The sequence below is a fragment of the Uranotaenia lowii genome, chromosome 3 (assembly GCF_029784155.1).
Source record: "Uranotaenia lowii strain MFRU-FL chromosome 3, ASM2978415v1, whole genome shotgun sequence".
NCBI classification, from domain to species: domain Eukaryota; kingdom Metazoa; phylum Arthropoda; class Insecta; order Diptera; family Culicidae; genus Uranotaenia; species Uranotaenia lowii.
The window spans coordinates 325,744,239-325,767,886 of record NC_073693.1 but is presented as its reverse complement, the minus strand read 5'-3'; the positions used below and the strand labels follow the sequence as shown (position 1 = coordinate 325,767,886).

Genomic DNA, 23,648 nt, shown 5'->3' with positions numbered 1-23,648 from the left:
TGAGCGTTTCTTCCAAATGATTCTCGGAACATTGAATGAGTCTCATTCTACCATCTTGTCATTTATACTTTGACAAAAAGATTTTTTTTGCATTGATTTTTTGTTATTTCGATGTGGATTATAAAAAAATAACTAAAATTTCAGTTAATAGATTCTAGATAATTTTAGAAGATCCATATACAGGGTGGTCAGCGAGTTTCCATCTTCAAATTCCCGTTTCTTCCGGTTTTCCGATTGAGAATCTATGATTTTCCCAATTTTAAAATACACAAATAAAAAAGTTAATCTGTTTTTTTTTACCAAGATGTAAAATTTTTTATAAAAGTTAACTAAAAACGAGAGACTTAAAATTTGCAGTAATTCAATCTCGAATTTCAAGGGGGTAAGGAGTAAGAAAATAATTTCAGTAATCTTCTCCTTAAATTTATTCTGTTATCTTATTTTGATCGCCGCTGGGATATATTCTAATCTAAGTTTGTGGCATATCGGCAAATTGAAAATCTAATTAGAGAGCAATTATGATAGATATGAAAATTGATAGGTGGAAAGGTCAAAGCTAGAGCGCTTTGGGTAGAAGAAACGAATAGATGGTGAAATTGTGAGCTTAGGGCATTGTTTCTTATCGACAGCATGAAACTGAATGTGTGATTCTTTACCCGGCATCTGCTGGCTGTTTGTAGTAAGTGACGAAGAAGCCACATTGCTACCCACAACCAGCCCAGATGGGTCGAACACATGAGGTTGCGTCCGACCGGGCGAAACAATGCCCTAAGCTCACAATTTCACCATCTATTCGTTTCTTCTACCCAAAGCGCTCTAGCTTTGACCTTTCCACCTATCAATTTTCATATCTATCATAATTGCTCTCTAATTAGATTTTCAATTTGCCGATATGCCACAAACTTAGATTAGAATAAATTTATTCTGCGAAGTCTCTTCGAAAATTGTCACTTTTACTCAGTCTTTGACAACAACTTACATAGCTTTTCATAAATGAAACTCTTTTGATCTTATGATTTGGTTTGATGAAAAAGTTCCTCGTGCTTTTGGTGCTTTGAATTTTTATTTTTTATAGTTTCATACACATTTCAGAGTTTTGCTACATATGACACAAACAAAGGAATTTGGATTCAATAAGATTTTTTTTTAAACATATATGATATGAAAACTTGAAGTTATGATGAAAAATGTGCATAGAATATGGAGATTTTTGATAAATGGTACCTTTCATAAACCCAATATTTCAAATATTTTTGTTATCCTTTTTTTTACATATATAAAGCGGCCCACCACCCACCACTTTTCTTCATTTTTTATAGTTTCGATTAGCATGACGAGGTTTTTTGAAAAAAAAAAAAAAACTAAACGCCATTAATTCTGGATTGGTGAATAGTAAAACCATAAAAGAAAGAGGTTACGCCAAAACCTTAGTTTTCGAGTTGTGAATTTAATAAAAAAAACTAACTGAATACAACGTATAACATCGCTAGGTACTTAAAAGTCGCAATATTAAACGTGTTTAAATATTCAAACACTTTAAGAGCACTTTTATGTTTGCGATGAGCTAGAAAACTACGATAATTTGAAGAAATTTCCGCCTTGTTCCTTCCTTTTTTCCATGCAAATCAAATTCCGATTTTTACCGCTTTTGAGAAAAAAAATGATAATAAGAATGAACTTCAGAATTCAATAGTTTTATGCATGCAGAATTCCATAGGTTGGAATTCAATATGTTATCCATAAATAATTTTCCTGGCTTTGATTTTAAATTTCAGGTACTTTCCCTTTTTGATTCCCGGTTTTTCCCGATTTACTGGCCACCTTGTATTAGGGGGGCCCTTATTTTCAAACTTTCCTGAAACGTTGCCCCCACCCTCAATCTGGATCTAATTAATGATAAAACAATACTGGCAAAATTCATTCGGATAATAATGAGGCGACCCTCAAAGACATATTGCCGAGAATATTTAATAAATAAAAATTACAGTTCTACAGTGCTGCCAGATATCAAATATTACTGTTTAATTACATATTGAACGTAAAGATTCACATTAAATCCCAAGATTTTTAACTATATTACAGTTTTGGTCATAACTTTGTACCCACAACACGTGGTAGCTCAAACCACTACAAATAAATTGAAAACCAGTGAACTTGATAAGACGACTTCTGAAATTAGGATCTCATTAGGGTTTACCTAAAAAAACAATAAAACTACTCTTGGAGCAGCTTCAATAATACATCGGATATTTGGCTCCTGACTCTCTTGAAACTGTTATTGGAAGATTATGTTCCAACCATAATCACTGTTGGGATGAAGGTCCACATTATGATGAGAAAGCTACAAATATCTAAGTAATGATGAATGGAAAATCAATAAAAAAGGAATCATCAACAGGATTATTTATCTAAACAAGGAACGATTTTACATCATTTGTAACGTTTCTATTTTTTTAATATATTTCTTTTCGGATCTGATTCCTCAAAAAAAGACCGAAGAATATGTAAAAATGTAATGTAAAAATATTTGTAAACAACATAACAAAAGTAGGTTTAAAATTAATTCAGTATAAATTATAAATAATTCTTACAAAAAATTAACTGGAAAAACAAACGCAAGGGAGCAAAACCAATCACTTAAACTATTCAACAATTAAACTATCAATTGTTTAAAAAACATGCATTTGAAATAGGTTCCTTTATTATAATGACTATGGTTCCATCTTGTATAAATCAAAGAAAAATGTGTGCAGCACACTTTAATTCTCCTTGACTCAGATTTGAAGGAAAACAATTCTAAATGCGCCAAAACTGGGAAAACTCAAATTTTGATTAGAACGGCACAACTCAGAAATGAATAGTAGGAGTTTTCGCGCATTTTGAGTTGTTTTTGTTCAGGGTGGTTCAGACTTGTTCAGGGATCGACTGAATGGAAAAAAATCAAAAAATTATGAAATTTTAAAGCTGTTTTGAATAGAATTTCGGATTTGCAAAAGAAAAAGACTGCTGTGTGGTGTATTTAGGATATAAATGCGTATATTTATATCCAGTTTATTTTATTTTTACCTCGAAAATTCGGTCCATGTCGGTTTGTTTTGAGCTGATTTGAAAAACAAGAAAAAGGGAAACGCCATAGAAGAAAATGATTTACACTTCAAAATTTTGAGAAAATTATACTTACAGTTGTGAATGATGGCTTACGTAGAAATTGCTGGAAGAAGAATAAATTTGTTTAATTTAGTTTTTAATTCTTTTGAAATCACATAAATTCTTTCATTCTGTATTTTGTCAATCTTAAATGTAATTTAAAGTTATACTCACCATGATTATTTCGTTAACTGTGTCCGACCATCGCATCTAAACAATCAAATTTGGTTTTGGGAATCTCTGAGTTGTTTACATCTATTTTGCTCGAAAAAGTGTGCGTCTTCGCTAAGTCCCAGGTTTTGAAACTCCCATGATGAAAACAACTCAGAATTTTGATTAATTCCAACTCAGTTGTTTTCATATTCATACATGGTAAGACTTCTGAACCAAAACAAATCAGTCTCTGAATAATTTGAAATTACCGTGCAGTAAGGCTTTACTAGGCTTCTGTCAATTTATCGACTATGTATTTTTTCTTCAAAATTTCCAAGAAATAAATTAGAATTTTTACTAAAGTCACTTTAATATTCTTTGAAACACCTTAAACATTTCCAAATGTTTCATTTTCAAGATTCTAGATTCAGGAAAAAATTGATCGAATTTAAAAATAATTCAAACTTAGAAAACTAAATTTGCAGATACTTTCTTTTAATGTTTGTTTTCTCATATAGATATACCTAGAAAAGGAATGGAAAAATATAAACAGAAAGGCCTAAACCTTTTTTCACTTAGCCTAAAACTACTTGCTGTCTTTTAAAAAGTAGTGTTTAAGCCTAAAGTCTCCCCTTCGATAAACTTTAAAAAAATTTACAGTGTTGCCAGAATTAGTTATAAACTTTTTAATCAAAATTTTTACCCTTTTCCAAAAATTTTCAACTTGAAGGCAATTGAGTGTCGCTTTAAAGTGATCCATTCCAATTGAAATTTTGCACAGTTTGTTGTCTTGATAAAAGGATCAATATTAAGGGGTGGGAGCAGTGAATGTTGACTTTTCAAAACCTCCATATAACTAAGGGCCACCCTATTGTATATTATAACAACATATTTCAAAGCCTTGTTTTCATTATACAATTTTTTGACCTTGAATTGCACTAAAACTTTTGCGTTGTGATCTTAACGCATTGCTTTCAAACTGAACTAGAAATGTTGATTTATCTGCCGTATTGCCAAACGGTGGTCGGTGGCGCCAAAAGGTGCATATAGGAACACTTCTCCCTTCCGTATCTTTATGAGTGAAATTTTCGTAACTTAAAAATAAATTAATTGTGACAATTTCGTAGATTGATATCAACTGCACCTGCCAAGTACCCTGAGTCCTTCCCTGGCAACCAGTGAGCACGATGATCTGACTGAATGGTGGGTATCGTATTCTCGCACGCACACGATCAGCACAGATTTGTCGGAACGATCCTCGCCTCGCCTTAGTTCAACACGGGCGGGTGCAGCACCCAGTGATGTCAACCTTCCAGATTTTTTCTGGATCTTCCAGACTTTTCGGACTTTTGCCAGACATTTTTTTAGGTTTCCAGACTTCCAGACTTTTGTCATTTCTTCCAGAAATTTCCAGAATTTGGAGTTTCGACATGATTTTTTTTGACAAAACAGTTCAAATTCAAAATTTTCGTTTCAAAATGGCAGGGAACAATTCAAATAAGTAAATTGAGACTGAGGAGTGTCACGAAGATGGTTGAAAAACAGGAAGTCAAGCATATTTAGGACGTAGTACCGCCGACACCACCACAATGGTCTCTCTGGCGACCAAAAAAAAGGTCCGCCATCCAGCCTTTTCCAGACATTTCCTGACCTTTTTTTGAAATCTTTCAGATATTTCTGAAAAACAGTTGGCATCACCGGCAGCACCATGTGCGCCCGTTCATGAGCAGCATAGAATACATATGATCTTACACACCCACTACGACAATCCTCCTCCTGGGGTTATGCTGTGTGCGTATGATCGGCTATGCTCTACTCTACTCTAAAGAAAACGTCGGGTCGGACGATTCTCTCTTCGGTCGGATCGGCGCAGTCGAGTGGAATCGGTCGTCTCGGGTGGACGTGCGTTTTAGTTGCTGTTGCCGGCCAAGTGGTGTGTCGGAGTTCCGGTATTCCGGCAGTGAGAGTGACAGGGATAGCCTGCGTGTTCTGTGCTGTTTTTGCGTGCTGCGCTTTGGGATGTTGTTGTTGGGTGTGTATGGCAATCAATGGCTTGCCTCTAATGGCTGGCAGCGCACATATGGTGGTGATCAAGAAGATCTGTTGAGTGTGGTGTGTGCGGGGAAGCAAAAGCAAAGAAGATATCTTAAGGAAAAATCATCATAAATCATCGTGGTCGGAATTCGGGGGGCCCTTCGAAAGCATGCTCCAAACTGGGAAAGGGGGGATGAATTCCGAGTGACAAATTTCTTTGAATGCATGTGCCAGATTGATGAAGTTTTCGGGCTCTAGGAGGTGATTGGCATTGATCGCCGTGGCTGATCGGATTGTGAAACAGTTGTGGAATTGTGGGCTGTGTAATAACTAAGCCGCCGAAGGTAACGTTCCCTAGAAGAACAGCCTAGCTAGTGGGTTTGGGCAAAGAGAAGGAGTAATGTTCTCGTCGTGGTGCAACTTCTCGGGTCGACGTGACCAGAAAGGAAAATCTCAGCATATTTGTATCGTCGTGCTGTAGCTGCTGTTGCGGCTGCTGTTACTTGAAGTATGCTGAGCTGTTGGAATTGGACGTTTTCGTTTCGAGAACTAACGAACAGACAGAAGAAGCAGGAGGAGTTGTTGGTGGAAAGTGATGGCAGCGGTAGGCGGCAGTTTGTGGAAAGCAGAACTTCAAGTTACTTCTTTTGGCTGCACATTTTTCGACTGGGATTTGTGCGGCTGCCTTCTGCAATATCTCCGTGTCGATCGACGACCACTGCATTCTCCGGGTCTCTGTGGAAGCACCCGATCGAACCGCAACTTTGGGAGAAACGGGAGTAGTGCGGTTTTTTTCGGTCAAGGGAGTCACTTTTACGATCCCGTTTCGATTCGTTTCCGTCTGGCGGCTGGGCCAACATACTTGAGGGCTGCCGACGAGACGTCTTAAATAGCCTAGGGAGTGCACATTGCATTTGAACTCACGGAACGAAACAACAGACTTGGCACATGCTGCCTTTTGGTGGATGCTGTTGCACTCCCAATACAAGCACGATTTGTTTTTATGTTTATTTTATGTTGCCTCCCGTTTTCTCTCAAAATTCGCCGTGACCGACTGATGTTGGCTCTGGTGATTGTTGAACCCGGTCCGTCCCTTTGGCTTTTCGGTTGTGGTGCGGGTGCGAACTTTGTATTTGCTGCTGTTGCGATCAAGGGTGGTTCAAATTTGCTGAAATTATTGATACATGAAGACTGATTGCTTAAAAATTGGCTTATAGCTAAATTAAAGTAAGAAAAAATTAGGTGACGTCACGGATTGCGCATTTAAACATTGATTTAGTTACATGATAGTCAAATAAGTGCGAAACATCATTGAACACTTCACAATATCGAAAAGGGGGTGGTTCTGTTCGAAGACTATCCTGCTGATTCTTGGCAGCTAAAACATGGTTTGATTACGCAATCGATGAGCTGAAACATACAAGTTTATTCTCTGGAGCATTTTCGAACAGTCAATGGCATTTGTCAAGATATTGTAGACCAGAGTGCGTTGTAGAAGCAGGACACACCTCATTGGAAACTCAAAAACAAACAACAATTTTGGAACACGAAATAGCTATGGACCATCTGTTTGAAATCAACAAAAATCAATCAAATTATCACCCGATGGTACAACGAAAGTTGACAACTAATGACAGAAAATTCCCATCAAAAGGAATCGTATGATTAAAATTTTCAACTTAATTCAATCCTAATTCCTTTCAACTACTACTATTTAGAAAAAAAAGTGAGAGATAATGTTTGCGGTTCAAATCAGATTCATTTTCTACTATTCGATTTAAATTTAAAATTTTAGTTAGAAACTTTATATTTGAAAAACTAAGCAGTTTTGAATATATTTTTCAATCTGTTAAGCCTCAATCGGCTAAGACGGTGTATGTCTTTAATTTGCAATATGAAAACCAATAAAAAATATTTACAGGCTAATTTTCGCTAGAGATAAAGTACAAGTTCTTCGACCAATAAAAATTCATAAATAATTTATTTTATAATTAAGGCTGGAACAAATATCAATATCTTATTTTGTCACATCCCACCTTCGAAATTTCCAAAAAGCCCGAAGGGAGGGAATAAATAATTTTGAAATATTTTATGTAATATTCTACAAAAATTTCAAATATTCGAAAGATTACAAGACAAAAATAGAAATTTTGGGAGATGAAAGTCTTTTCCTTTTTTTGTATTGTTGATATTATTGAATGATTCGATTAAAAATTACTTGATTTATAGGTTTTGTGCAATGATATAGTATGCAATTTTGTTGCATACAAGATTTCGTGCAATTTATTCCAATTTATTTGTTTTTTGCATTATTTTTTATTGCCTCCCCCCCCCCCCCCCCCCCCCCTCGCGATGTTCCAACTCCGAGTGACAAAAGAAGGATTTCAAATTTGTTCAGGCCTAAGAATTCTGAAATTTTTTGTGAAAATTGAAATCTATATTTTCAAATAACTAAATCTTCAAAATAGATCCAAATTTTATTTGGATGCGGCTGGTTTGTGTTTCCAAATTGGCGCTGATTGAATCTTAAGTTTAAATTTTGAATCCTTAATAAAATTCTCACATTCATAAGTTTATCTTGATAATAAAACCTAACTTCGAGCTGGACCGGAAACTTATTTTTTTATTTGAATTTCGGATCTGAATCCTGCCTTTTGAACCTGAGTTCAAAATCTGAATTCTAAATTTGACTACGTTTTTTTTTATCTAGCTTCCAGATAATAATTTTATTTATTTATGAACACACAATCGAAATTTGTATCAAAACCCTCAACCAGAAATCTCTTATTTGAGCTTTGAATTTTCGCCTTCTACTATGAATTCTTTCTTCAGATATTTATTTGAAACTAGCTGCTCTTGTACGAACTCCGTTTCGCTTTCAACTTGCAATATGTCATGAACAGTTTGTATGAATTTTCCAGATAAATTTCCAAATGCATTGTGAAGAAACGTTAAACCCGTAATATGGCCGATCACTTTTTCTGTCGTCTGATACTAAATTTGAAATCAGTAATCAATTGACCATGTCTAAAAAAACCTCGTGTATAAATTTCCTTCTCGGTGCGATACAATTTCACCTAATTATTGCAAAAACAAATTTAACAGTTAAAAAAGATGATCCTCTTTTTTGTCGTTTGACCTAAACTTCCCTGTGTGAATTTCAACTCGTTTATTTGAAATTCAATTTTTCAATCTAAAAAAAATGTTGAATGATGCAACTGTTTCGGATTTTTCAATTCTGGATCACTATTATGGAACTTTCATATGGTCCAATTTCTGCAAAAGAATCAAAAGTTTTAAAAGTTGTAATTTAATTTTTTTTCACATTCCAAAATGATGAGTTGGGAACATGGAAAATGCATCTTGTTCAGATTTCAAATGTAAAACCAAGATTCGAATCAGGTTTCTTTTCACAATGATGATCCAAACTGGATTTCAATAACAAACAAAAAACTGAATAAAGAATCCAATTTATATATATAAACAAATTTGGTTCCACAAAATCCAGAATTATTCTAACCTAAACTTACCAGATATTTTTCCACTCATATCCCGGCCGTGCAATTTCGGGTTATTTTCCTCAATATCTGCCAAAATCAAAATGATTTAATGAAAACCGTGAAGAAAAGCACTTATCAAAACACATCAATCAATTTTAAATCCGATTTTAAGTTTCAAAAAAACTATTCATTGAAATTTTGATGAAATTTGCTCAAAAAATTGGACGCAAAATTCTTAATTATATTTCTAATGAATCAATTCATTTTCGTTTGATTTTGCTAATAAATGAACAAAATCGGGCAACATCTAGGCAATCTGGAAAGCTAAGTCTTATCTTATTGGAATTCGATATTCGGGACTCGATTTCTATCAACAAATGAGAAATTTTATGAAAAACTGTAGTAGAATTGTGGATCTGGAATAAGATTTCGGAGTTTTGGGTTTAGTTCTGAGTCGAGATTATTACACGTGAATAATTTTAGTCATCTATCAAAATTTGATTAATAATTGAAATATCAAACTCAGATTAAGATTCAAGATTCAGCCTTCAGATCAGCAAATCAGATCTAGTGTGAATTGGGATTCGAAATTCATTTATACTCGGTACTCATAATTCAGAGTTAAAATATCAGGGTCCGAATTCATAGTAAGAACTGAGACTTCGAGTTCAGTTCAGATTCCGATTCATAATTTTTGTTTAAAATTAAAATTAAGGAATTTGAATTCAGAATTGAAATTAATTATTAAAATACTAGGTTTAGAACTCAAATTCAGAGTTCAGATTCAAAATTCCGATCCGGAATTCAGATTTGAAATTTAGAGTTCATAGACAAATTCAGAATTTAGAACTAGATTTATCAATAGAATAAGAATTATAAAATTTTGCTTCTCAGATTTCCAGTTCAGATTTTTTACTCGATTGGATTTGTAAGGCAAATTTTATTCTCTAGAAGTTTTTATTGGACGTTGTTTCACATTTCTTCATAGATTCAGGAAACTGTACATTGGACTGAGTCGATTTGTGGTTTTTTAACTTCTAGGTTGTATGGTAAAATTTGATATTTTGTTCTGGAAAATTAACATGATTATTTTCTGTGGAACGGAACCTGGTTAATGGTTTTTGTGCCAATTTATAAATTGTTTAAAAGAAATTTATCATTGAACAACTTTGTCGAAGAACATAGCCTCGTAACTTAATAGTTAGAAAAAAATTATTAGCTATTTAATAGGGGTTTGTCTTTTGACAATGAAAACCAATAAATTCAACTGACATCACTGCAGGTATATCCGATTATCTTTCACTGTAGATCGTGCTCAAAAATGCCGACATTATGCTTTGAATATCTTTAATTGCAGATTTTCTGGGATACATCCTGGTTTGCTCATAGATCCTGGATTTATTAAATCTGGCCAGGATGTCCAGATTTTGTTAGAAACTTCTCGGATTTGGCCCGATTTTAATTACATTATTTGCAAAATCAAATTAAAAACTCATATATTCCTCTTTGATAAGTTTTATTTTCGTTGTCCAAAAAAGATTTTGTAAAGGTTTATTTAAAAAAAAAACATCATTTTTTTATCCTTAGATACGATCGCTACAGATACACTACAGATTAGATAAAAAAAATTGAATTTCAAGTAATTTTCTTTCACTTTCTTCTTTATGTTTTGGAATAATGCCTAGATTTTACACATCTGGTTAAACAAATCAACTCAAATTAAATATTCAACTATATTTGTACTATTGATTTCATGAATTCAACTTAACAGCTATGGTTGATTAAACAATAAATATGATTGAATCAATTATTGTTCTATGGTTGATTCATAACCGTCAACTATGTTGTATAGTTGTTTCCTGCATTTCGTTCGTTCGAGTCACAATACTTTTATCGCGGTTTGAAAATCATTTTCCAGAAAAAAAAAATGTCGCAAGACAATTTTATTCCGATCGCGAACTAGCAGTCGCAAATCGACTTTTGTGAAAGTAGGTATTTTTTGTGTTTGAGCTAATTGCCCTGTCTGTTTACAAAATAGCTTAAACAGCTTTTTCAATGCTTCAAATGAATTTAAAATTTAGTGAGGATCAAAAGAAGACTGGAACACCCTAGGTACATTCATATAAAACCGTGGCTGCTATTTGATTGCCTAAAAATTATAAATTAGGGTTCCGAATCGCAATTCAAGCTCAGTTCGGATTTAAGAATTTGATAATCAAAAATTTCTTATTTTTATTTAGTTTTCGATACTCGATATGCAGGACTGAGATGAGATTTCTCACGAAATCGAATCCAGAACACTGGTCAATATTCTATTGATAAATAAAACTTCATTTCGATATTTTCATATACATGGAGCCTATGACCTTTTTGAATCACTCTTAATCTTCCAGCACTCGGGAAACTTTCTTTCGGGGGGACGGACCCACATCAATTGGAAATAGATTTTTCGACACATTTATGCTGAACGAAACGCTAACTGGAGCTGCTGTTGGATGCTTGTTTTTCCTAAACCCTAACAGAAATCGTCGCTGGAAGCCAGCTGGTTGTGGTGGAATAACGGGGAACACGAAACAGTCTCATTTCCCAGTGCTTTGTGACCTAGTGGCTCAACTCGGAGGAATTTGTGCTAAAGAGTGTTGTGAGAAGTCAAGATTAAATCTCAATCGGAGTGGATGAAGCATCATTTTGAGCGGTGAAATACAAAAGTAACAAAAAGGATAAATTAACCGACCACGACAAGTAAAGGTGATCAAGATCGGAAAAAAGTGAAACAAGAGCGAAAATAAAAAAAAAAACAAGGAGTGTTTCGGAAAGCCTTCTGAAGAGCAAAGTGAACGAAGGCCGCATATGCCGCTGGTGGAATTGCTTTTATGAAGATTGTCATATCATCTTGGTGCCGGAGAGTAAGTTTTCAAATGTAGTATTTAAGCTTGAAACCATTAATGCTAAGTGTTTGCCCGCAGTCAGTCAGCCAGTCATTCAGTGTGGGGGAACAGATATGGGAAGTATTTTTTTTCTCTCAAGGGAAAAAGGCGGGAGAAATCGGGTGTAAGAAAAACAAAAGCAACTTGAAGACTTGAAAAAAAAACACCCAAACATAACAACGGCCATGATTTTATGTTTAGACTTATGTTTTGGGGAGTCTGATCTCATCGCCGGACTGTGGGGAATGTTGCATCACGATCACTGATGACTGAAATACGTTTCAGCGAATGGATTGTGAATGATTACGATTCGTTGAAGGGAACGAAAAAATGGATGAGAATTTCTGTTGAGGTCATTTCATTTATGGGAAAGGAATAAGAACTCGAAACGGTTGAATGGATTGGAATATTCGTTCCAGATTAAGATTTGTTATGCACAAAATTGGAGGCGTTTTTTTGTTGCAATATAATTTATAAACGGTTAGGCAGAAATATGTGTATAATAGTTTAAAGACTTTCCCACTTTTGATAATAGAGGTTCTCAAACAAATTCAACTAAAAATATGACACAACTTTTATATTTTGAGGTTAGATGAATAAACATTGGTTGACATGCATAATTCGACACTAGAATTTGATTTAAATATTTTTCAATTTTCAATTGAGGCACCCATACAAAATTCATAAATAAACGGCAGAACTTATGCGATAATGAAATTTGCTACGACATACAAATATGATTTTGTTTACTTAACTACACTTAAGAAAAGGAAATTTCCATATAAAATCAATAATTTTTTAGTGATTTTTATATAATTTTGAACACACGGAAGTTCGACATAGCAAGATTATTTATTTTATTTATGCATCCCTCGCTCTTTCAAAACGGCGAGCGGGGGTTCCCATACAAAACCAATACAAATTAGGTGAAAACTTGATGTATTTCAGAACGACTTTCATCAAATTTGAATCTCAAGCAAGTTCAAACACACCGAGATGATTCAATTTACGATTCCTACGGCTTGGAAAACGGGGAGCTCCCATACAAAATCATGCAAAATGACAAAATGCAAAACGGCAACACTCGAACACTTTCAATGTATTCTTTGAAATTTGAACTCTTACAAGTTTTAGACATGACAAGATTTTTTTATTTTATGACCTTTCCCTTTTTCAAAACTGGGGAGGGTCCAAATATATGGGAATGTGATTTGTTTTACTTGGGACGTCTTTCTATTTTGAAACGAGGGTCTCTTACTTGAATCCTTAAAAAAGAAAAATGGACAACATTGTGAAAAAAGCCATGTGAAAAAGCTATGTTAATTAATATAATGGTCTCCCGGCTCCGTTAAACTAATTTGTTTGAGCCGTTTCAAATAAACGAATTGTAAAAAAAAAACGAGGGTCTCATAAGTCACACGACATCTATGTATACAAAACACGATAAAACTTGAGCCATTTTTAAGACAGCGTTCTTTTTATTTGTTATTCTATTCCCTAAGTTTTTTTCTGAATTTTCCATTGAATAATTGATGATTTTTTTTCGGTTTTTATTATATTCACTGGTTTTTTTTACTAAGAAAACATGCAGAAAAAAATCAATGTAAAGCCCTAAAATTTTCAACAAATGCTTCCCAAAACCTTACCTATGACAACATGTCTAAAACATCAACGTCTTCTTGTTTATACATATGTACGTAGTTTATTCACATTTAATTGACAGGTTTCCATGCAATTGTGGACCGGTTTCAAAAAAATTTGCAGCTATTCAATATTTGCCCCCCCATTTTAACTATTTTGCAGTTCGGCTGATTCGATCTTAACATTTTTAAGGTTTTGGGGTTCTTTTTAATCACTGAGAGATACCAGTTTTTTTCTAGAATTTGTTCAGAGTTGTAGCAAAAAATTAAAACTTTGTATAGAAAAATGTTAATAATACGATGAACTGTAAAAGTCGATTTATTTAAACTTTTTTATTAAATGAGAACATTTAAATTTCGTATTCAAAGATATGTACAATAACTCAATAACAATACTTTCAACGGAAATTAAGCCTGAAATACCGATTATTCTGAAGTCTAAAATTAAAACCTCTGCTAACTAAAATTTCAAATGTTCTAAAGAAAAGTAATTTTAGGCTTCGAAAAGAGTTCTGTGAAGTCCTGGACAACGTATTTTTAAGCTTGGAATAATCTGTCACCTTACCTAAATTTTACCTTAAAATTAACCTCAATATTTTCTTTTATTTTCGAAAATGAATTATCCACCGTGTTTAAAATCTTAGAAAAATAAAATGTTCAGAACAGGTACAATCTCTTAAAGTTTCTAAAGAATAATTGATATGCTTGATTTAGTAACGCCTTGGTCATTTGAGCAAAAGATTCTTAGAAATATATTAAATAGTGAATGAGACACTGAGACAGACATAAACCGTTTGAATAAAATTAAATGAAAAAGGTTAAAAGATTATTTTATTATTAAGGTAGAGACCTTATTGTTTCACATGATGTAACTTCCGTTATTTTTTTTACAACAGGAATTTTTTCCAACGCAGGACTTTAAAAAACATTTGGACGCTGGGAGATGGAAGTATGCAAAACAATATCCGTTATGTAAATTAAAGAAATAAATTCAATAACAATTTCCCCTTTCTATATCTAATACGAGGTTTATTTTTAGCCGCAGAAAGTGGAAGATCTCATAAACTAGAGTGATTTCGACTAAAGATAAACTGACTTCAGATTGCGAGCATTTGATAAATAATCTATGTACTGTATCGATCAACGAAAAATTTGGTATATGAGAGTTTTTGGGGTTTCACTCCCACTTAAAAGAAGTGGGTTCCCATACAAAATGAACACATATGACATAAGCCATACAATTTTTAAGTGAGTTTCGTCAAATTATCTACAAACACTTTTTTTTTATTCTGAGATGATTGGATCAATTTTGACATGTTCAGACTATTTATTGTATTGAAAACTTGCAGCGATTTTTCAATTTTCAAGGTAATAAGATAATTTAAAATATTGCAAAGCGTTTTCCGTATTTGTGCAAAGGGGCTCCCATACAATTTAACAAAAATTATGACAAAACTTGAAAAATTTTCAAGAAGTTTTCATAAAAAACCAATGTAGAACAAAGTTTTGGCATGATTAGGCGGTTGATTGAATTAGCAAATGGAGTTTGGCTAAAATAAGATAAGTCTTTTGACCTCTGGACGTTGATAAAAATAAAACACAATTATATCAAAAGAGTGAAAAGGAATCCTGAAGATGCTCACTTAAGAGAAATGCTTAACCTTATCTCCAAGAAAGTTGAAGTTACCAAGAGAAACTGTAAAAAGAACTATTACGCAAATATTTTGAACAACAAACCTCATTCAAAAATCTGGAAAAACATTAATTCAATGCTAGGTAGATCTCATACTAACTCTGAGATAAACTTGAAAGTTAATAATATGATTATAGAAGATCAAAATGAAGTATGTCAGACATTTAATCACTATTTCACCAACGTCGGGAAAACTCTTGCAAATAAAATAATCGTGGATCCAACATATAACAGTTTAGCGAATATTGACCGTGTGACCGAGCTGGAGATAGTCGAAGACTTTGTCTATCTCGGCTCACTGGTGACCGCAGACAATGACACCAGCCGTGAGATCCGAAGGCGAATTATCAGCGGAAGTCGTGCCTACTATGGACTCCACAAGCAACTGCGGTCGAGAAGACTTAGCCCTCGCACGAAGTGTAACCTGTATATGACGCTCATTAGACCGGTTGTTCTCTACGGGCACGAGACATGGATATTGCTCGAGGAGGACCTACGTACACTCGGAGTATTCGAGCGACGAGTGTTAAGAACCATCTTTGGCGGCGTACAGGAGAACGGAGTGTGGAGGCGAAGGATGAACCACGAGCTCGCGCGCCTCTACGGCGAACCCAGTATCCAGAAGGTGGTGAAGGCTGGCCGGATACGCTGGGCGGGACATGTTGCGAGAATGCCGGACGACTGTCCTGCAAAACAGGTGTTCGCTACGAATCCGGTAGGAACAAGACGAGCGGGGGCGCAACGAGCGAGGTGGTTAGATTAAGTGGAGCGTGATCTGGCGAACGTGGGGTGCCCGAGAAATTGGAGAACGGTTGCTATGAACCGAGTGAATTTTAGGAATTATGTTCGTCAAGTTATGTCGTAAGACGGAATACTATGTAAATAAAATAAATAAATGACCGTGTGTCAAACTCTCTATTTTTACACCCAGCAACTGCTAATGAGGTTATCACAGTTATAAAATCTCTTAAAAATAAAAAAAGTAATGGTCCCGATAACATACCTACGCTTTTACTCAAAATCCACCATTTGTCATTTTCAAGTATTTTGCTAAATGTTTTAACATAATGTTAGAGTCTGGCATCTATCCAGAATGCCTAAAAACAGCTAAAGTGACTCCAATCTTTAAATCAGGTGACATCCTTGAGGTGAACAACTACCGCCCCATATCAACACTTAGCGTCGTGAGCAAGGTATTTGAAAAATTATTAATACACAGAATTAATTGTTTTCTGAACTGCAACAATGTGTTGTATAATCTCCAATATGGATTTAAATCTGGGTCGAGTACCCTAACAGCTATCTGCGAGTTATTGGACTCCGTAATTGAAAAAATTGACTCTAAAAAAATTGTAGGTGCACTTTTTCTCGACTTAAAAAAGCCTTCGACACTCTCAACCATGAAATTCTTCTTCAAAAACTAGAGTGTTATGGTATCAGGGGCACTGCGAATAACTTGATACGAAGTTATCTGGCCAACCGTAAACAATTTGTTTGTTTAGGAACTGCAAGAAGCTCTTTAAAAGTTTCAGATATCGGTGTCCCGCAGGGCAGCAACATAGGGCCTCTCTTATTTTTATTGTACATAAACGATATCAGCAAGCTACCTCTGCATGGTGTTCCCCGTCTATTTGCCGATGATACAGCTCTTTTTTACTGTGGCACCTGTCCAAATAGTATTACCATGCTTATGGAAGAAGATTTAGAAGTTCTCCATAAATACTTTTCCACAAACCTTTTGACTCTCAACCTCACCAAAACAAAGTATATGATCTTCCACTCTTATCGAAAAAAAATTGAACCTCATAGTAATCCCAAAATCACCGAAATCGCGATCGAAAGAGTGAACAACTTCAAATATTTGGGTATAACTCTGGATGAAACTCTGTCATGGAGCAATCACATTGAAAATTTACAAAAAAAGATCTCATCTTATAGCGGAATCTTATGGAGGGTCAAAGCATTCGTCCCACGCCCTTCTGCTAAAATTCTATTTTGCCTTCATACATTCTCATTTATATTATTTGATCGCCATATGGGGAAGGGCATCTCTGTCCCTTTTGTCACGTCTACAATCCCTACAAAACCGATGCCTAAAGACTATCTTTAATCTTCCCCTACTCTATCCAACCAATCTAATCTATTCTAACAGGTCACTCAATATATTACCTCTAAATCAACTTTGCGATTTACAAACAATAATTTATGTATTTGATAATTTGCACTCTTCAAACAGTAGTCAAAGCCTGAGATTTACAACAGGAGTTAGAATCCATAACACCCGCTTTTCTCATCACTTAGTACGCAGCACATCTTCAACTTCTCGTGGTCAACGCCGAATTTCTTTTATTGGTCCAACCAAATTCAACGTTCTTCCTGAAGATATAAAAAATTCAACGAATAGAAACTGTTTCAAAACCAAACTTATACATTATTTCAAAGAAAATTTAAGCCGTTGAACATCCAACCACTATTCAGAAGTTATTTATTATTTGTCTTGTATTTTTCTTAGCTGTAAATTTAGTATAATTAAATGTAGTTTAATAAATTTTTTGTAGTATTTCATAATAAATTTTAGTAATTAATATCAAAAAATGTACATGGATCTCTTAAAAGGAAATATTATATCCACTGAGATTCATGTTGCAATTAAGTTTTGTAACGTAACATCTCCTCACACTAATACCGTATTTGTTTTCACCACCCGAAAGTGTTGCACCTTCCACGATGAAAACGAGCATGAATCGAGTTTCGCACCAGCCTTTGTTGGTGTACGTGAAATCGGCAGTGTCAACAGAAAACATCAAGCTGTCAAAAATCCATTACAGCTGGTATTTGTTTTCGTTTGACTTCGAAAATTGAAATGAAATTTACTTTAGTTGATCATTATCTTTTAAATAATATGAAAATTTTAGCATGAATTTATATACTATGTTGAATTGTGAAGATTTCAGATTTATTTTCCTTGGTAGATTCGCCTCTGGCTCTGATGATAACTGCAATACCAGCTGATTCTGGGTGGTCTATGTTTGCTGCTGCTAGACTGCAGTTACCCCAGCTTGAAGGTTCCGGTATTTTGAACGTTTATTCCTCGCAAATACCTCGAGTACCTATTTCCGTTTTCAGATGACGAAAGAAAAATTCTTGGAAGTCAAATTGGCGAACTCAGATCGCGGAAATCGGGGGAGAAAATTTAGCTAACAGACCGAAACGAAATTCAAGCTCCCAATGCGGGTGTAGTCTCGAACTACCGTTTTTGAAGGGCACCGGGTGGGAATCCGGGACTTGGCGCAACCGACCATCGTCACCCTAAGGCACAGCTCGAAGCAGAGTAGCTTCGATGCAGCTGAACGCTTCTTGCTGTGGAGACCAACTTATAGGACCCTTCCGAACAAAAAAACTTTTCGATTTGGGCGATTCCACCAGATCTTTGGGTTGGCCTTTTTGCACTCGGATTTGCTGCTCTTTTTCGGCATCGCCTGTAACTGATTGCAGCAAGCCTTCTGGGCACATTTCTTCTTGGAAGCGTTGTTTGCTTTGGAACGTGCCATCCAGGTGAAATTCTCCGCCTCTGTTGGAAACGGCACTGGTATTGAATCCGGAACAAGTTTCCGTTCTTCGGGATAATAAAGAGAAAAAAACAGCTCGAACGCAATTTATACGGTATAGAAATAAACCAACCAGCTGATATTTGTTTACATCGGGAAGCATGTGCTGTCAAAATTCATGATGGTATTGGTGAGAGCGCAAGCAACACCGAATATTTTCAGAGTGTTCCACCGTCCACTTTATGGTGCACTACCAGTGGACTACCCATCCTGAAAACGAGCATGAAAACAGCAAAAAGTGCACTACCGGTAGTGCCCCGGTGCACCACCACACGAAAACGAATTCTCTATAAGTAACAATATTATTAAAGTTCTCAGCATGAGTAAATTTTTGTTCGCGTTTGTGTTTTTCCTTTTGCTGTCAGACATGCTGAGAACAGTTAGCGTCCATTACCAGGGGGCTCATTTGAGCTTCTTGGTGTGGGGGAGTGTGGCGGGCCGCTAAGAAAAAAAAAATGCCTACTTATTTTACTGGAACACCCTGCTCATTTTTTTAAATCAGCTTTTATAGAAAGTAAATATAACATATTTTGATATAATGAGCCATTTTTTTTGTTAAGAAGATCCTTAATTTTTTTTTATTTCGAAACCTTTCCTACTTTTGAAAAAGGGGATTATGTCCCTAAACATTCATTTGCGAAAATTTTCCTGTATCAATTTGTAAACTAAATTCCATGGTATTCCATTTAACTTGTTTTCAAATAAAAAAAAATATATAACCGGGTTTTGGGTATTGATTTGAAAAAAAATCTGAATGCTGTTAACTCTTTTGTTTGGAATTTGAAGATCACCCAATATCTTTAATGTTCTGAAAACTCTATACAAGTAAGGCGATTTCAAAAACCAACGGGGACCTTGAAGTTCGAAATAATCAATTTTTGATCGATACTGAGACTTCTGTAAATCATAAACTGAAGAATTACAGGTCGAAAATAGATTTCACACAGATTTCACATTGTTTGAGTACGCCAATTTTTACTGGTCTGAAATCTTGTTTCGATTCTAAACTGACTCATGTAAAAAAAATGGGTTATGAAAATATTTTCTTTATTTTAATGCTTCGTAAACAAATTTATTTGTGTTTAAAAACGTCTTAATGCAAAAAAAAACATGCATGTCAAAAAACGAAATCCTTCCCTTCGTTTGTTCAGTAATCAAAGAAAAAGGTTCAAAATAAAAATAATTTACCATTTCATAAGAATAAATACGCATAAGTCGAAAAATCAGTTTGAAAATTGTTATTGTTCATGAGTAAAACTATAACGAGACTGTCGAAAACCACTCCAGGGCTAGAAGCGACCATGAGGCAAAAAAGTAGGGCAAAATAGTTACTTTAAGGTAAAATAAGGGTAAAAATAGTGACCAGATCAAGTCGAAAAGTAACTAATTAGTGATTTCAAAAATTCCTATAGAACGGTATAAGTTTTTTAAAGGCTCTTGCCTCACTTATAGAATGGCATACGTTGGAAAAAAGGAACATTTTACCGAAATGAGTTTTGATGATTTAGGAATGGTGACTATTGTCTTAAAGTTATGAAACACCATTGGGGGAGAACTAGATGATCGTAATCGAAGGAATACGACAACTGAGCACGATGGAAACTTCGAGTTTATGCATATGCTTTGAAAAAACAAACCTACGAATTTTCCAAGTTCAGCATATGTACATCCAAATCAGATTTTGTTCAAAGCCACTAACACAGTTGAAGAAGACACAAATTAAATTGAAAATTCTACAATTGTACTGAAATTTACTAGCTCATGTTTGACGAAAGGTTTAAAGAATAGACTCGAGGTAAGTTTGGCTCACTATTGAAAAAAAATGACAGTTAAATAGAGAAAGCCATGACGTAACAATTGGAAGATCTTCAAAAAAAAGTGACAACAAAGTGATACAAGATTGAAAATAGCTTTACAACAGTAAGTTGACCGAATATTGACAAAAGACTTACAGAAGCTTAGTAAAAAATTAAAGATTCAAGGTAATCACATAAAAAAGCGCAGAAGTTTCACTAGAATAAACTTCTACGTAGAATATAATTTGTTGATTCAAAACTTAGTCAAATAACATTTGCTAATAATAATGAAATGACAAGCAGAATTTAAAAAAATCATTAAACATTTAAAAAAAAATTACGAAGTTTGCCAAAAGTGCCTATTTTTTTTTGGAAACTGCAAATGCAACTGGGAATATGCAAACTTTGAAAAAATAATTGATTTTTTCGATTCGATTAAGTCACATTTCACAAGTTTATCTTACATTCTATTCAACCAAAAACATTAATAGCATGGCAAATGTTACCTGTCATGCCATTTTTAAATGTTAAAATACTTTTTGCAATTTTCCGACACAGCACTCGTTTTTATCATGATATAGTAAGTATATGACACAGGGCCGTAGGAAGAACTGCCTCATGGAAGGGGTTTTAATGACAAAATTTTTCCTATATCATTTTTGCTTGAAAAATGCATACATAAGAATAGTAAAAAAGTGATACTAAAAGTATCTAATTATTTCAGTTAAAGTTCTTTTTTATTATTCTTTGTTCATTTAAAATCATTACTTTCGAAAATAAGTCCTAAAAGTGTTCAGTTTTTTCGAGCTTTCAAAAATAAATTACAATTACAAATTTATTAAAAATAAGTAACATCTGAGTGACCAGTCTGAAAAAACCAGTCTGACAATTTTCCCGGTGATGTGCTGAAATTCTTGGGTTTTATTTCCCGGTTATTCGGTGAGGCAATGAAGTCCCAAAGTTTTTCCGTTATTCCAGTTTTTCCCGAGTCGCTAACTACCCTGTTTTTAAATTAATATGACGAATATTTCAACATATCAACATACACTTAAACCACTTTGGCTTTGAGGGACTCCTTTTATATCGAGTTTGGCTCGAGGCTTTCATCTCGAACATGAACTCAAAATTGTATGCGAAGAATCGAAAGACTGTTCTACAAAACCACTAATTGACGAATTGACTTCTTCTCTACGCTTCAAATGGACAATACCAGTAATGACTTAATAACAGTCTTCAAAACAAAATCATGTGCTAGCTGCCAACAATTCCCAAAACACCTTTAATGATGATTTATTATACCCACAACCCCCCCCCCCTTCCTCTTCCATTTTCAAATAAAAAACGATTCAATAGAAAAAAATTAAATACCTAACATCACCATAAGTTTTCAACAGATTTACATAAAATTTTCATAAAATAATAATTTATTGCATTGAAAAACCTATGTCAGCTCAAACACAGAATAAATTGTCAAAAAAATTAACATTACATTTCATGGTCAAACTCACAGCTCAGACACAGCTAGAATAGGTTTAGAATGCCTACAATTAACTCAAAATGGGACTTTAACCAAACAGTTTTGAACTTTACTCACAATTAACGAACGACACGCGTCTGAGTTAGATGTGCAGTCCGCTACCAGAAATCGACGATTTTATGGAATCGAATGCAGTTAACAGATTTTCAAAGCTCGACGTCCAAAACAATCCAAGAAGTTTTTCAAATATTCGTGGAAACGATTCTTGCATCAAAACACTACCATATACAGAAAAATCTACAGTAATGTTTATGAAAAACTACTTTGACGTTGATCTGCAAAGGAAGAAAGAGCGGGTGTACAAACAGCTCCATATTAATATCTTTTCAATAAAGTTATGGTAGGACGAAGTTTACCGGGTCAGCTTGTTTTTTTTTAATAAATATTTACAGTGATCAAAACGAGGGAGAGTCAAAAACTGAGAGCCTGCTACCCTATTTCGCATGATGTGAACTGCTCCCGTTATTCCAGCGCACGAGGAAGCTGATGTCAGAATTATTTTTACAACCATATGATGCGATAATTTTTCGCACTGAAATCAAGCCGACTCGAGTCAAGCCGGGGGATGCTACAAATTAAAACAAATGTTTATACATGACGAAAAAGGGCATTTCGCACAGCAATGGTCTTATCGACACATCGCCGCACTTGTTGAATGAAGTGCGGTTTGTGAGCATATTTAATGAACAGGGCAGAGCAAGGACGCGGCCGTCCTCAAGTGGACACTGTAGTTTTTGATATGAGAATGTGGGGGCGCGAAATGCACTTGTTTTTCATTTTTTAATGTCACTTTTTTTTGCATTAATTGAAGCTTATCGCAGTGAAAGCTTCTGGAATCTAAAATTGCCATAAACGCGGCAATTTAGACTGACAATGAAATATTCTTGTAGGATGAGCCTCAAAAGTTCCAAATAAAAATCGTCCCAATCAAACAGTAATCAAAGTAAATGATTTTTTCCTAAAAAATAAACCAGAGTTCAAAGAAATAATAAAACATCGATAAAAAATTGAAATAGAAGGCAAGTTAACTTTAAAGCATGCTCTCTCGGGCAGTTTGACAAAGTAAAATTCATTGAATTCGGCTGCACTATGCTATGCAGCTCAATATTTGCATACCCACTTAGAAAATAAATGACGGCCACGTATGAACGTATCAGATTACGATTTAAGTTCAAAAATGTGCATCGCTGGACAATGATCCTACGAAGCATGTGTTCAACCTTCACTGGAAACATAATTCCTATAATCCAATGAGCCATCAACGCTTTTGAGTCACAGTTTTCGTTATTGAAGTCAGACAGGAGCAACTGGAAAAATATATCATTGAAATTGGCTTTTTTTCTGTTGCATTTAGCACGACGTCGGACAAACAGCAGAACCTTAAAATGTAAAAGGCATTTGAACATACAATTTTTTAATCCAGTGCTAATAAACAGCAGCATTTTAGAATTCCGTTGAGTATGATAACGAATGATTCTTTATGCAATATATATGAAATTTGTTAAAGCATGTAAGCAGCACTTTTATAAGTGTTTTCAATGTGAGGTTTGAAAAATACTTGGTGTGATTAACATGGTGTTCATTACTTGCTTTTTGGTTTGGATTTATTTATA

At 34.6% G+C, this 23,648-nt stretch overlaps 1 protein-coding gene across 3 annotated transcripts in view; it reads left to right on the top strand.

The window, feature by feature from the left end:
* The first annotated feature begins 5,182 nt into the window (after positions 1–5,182).
* Positions 5,183–23,648, top strand: part of LOC129754547 (laminin subunit beta-1-like) — a 61,232-nt gene continuing 42,766 nt past the window's right edge. Inside the window, exons 1-2 of one of the 3 annotated variants that reach the window (XM_055750684.1) lie at positions 5,183–5,332; positions 11,357–11,740. The gene's annotated coding sequence lies outside the window, so the exon portion shown is untranslated. The remainder of the gene's footprint in view (positions 5,333–11,356; positions 11,741–23,648) is intronic. The other 2 variants (XM_055750686.1, XM_055750685.1) reach the window with 2 other exon arrangements.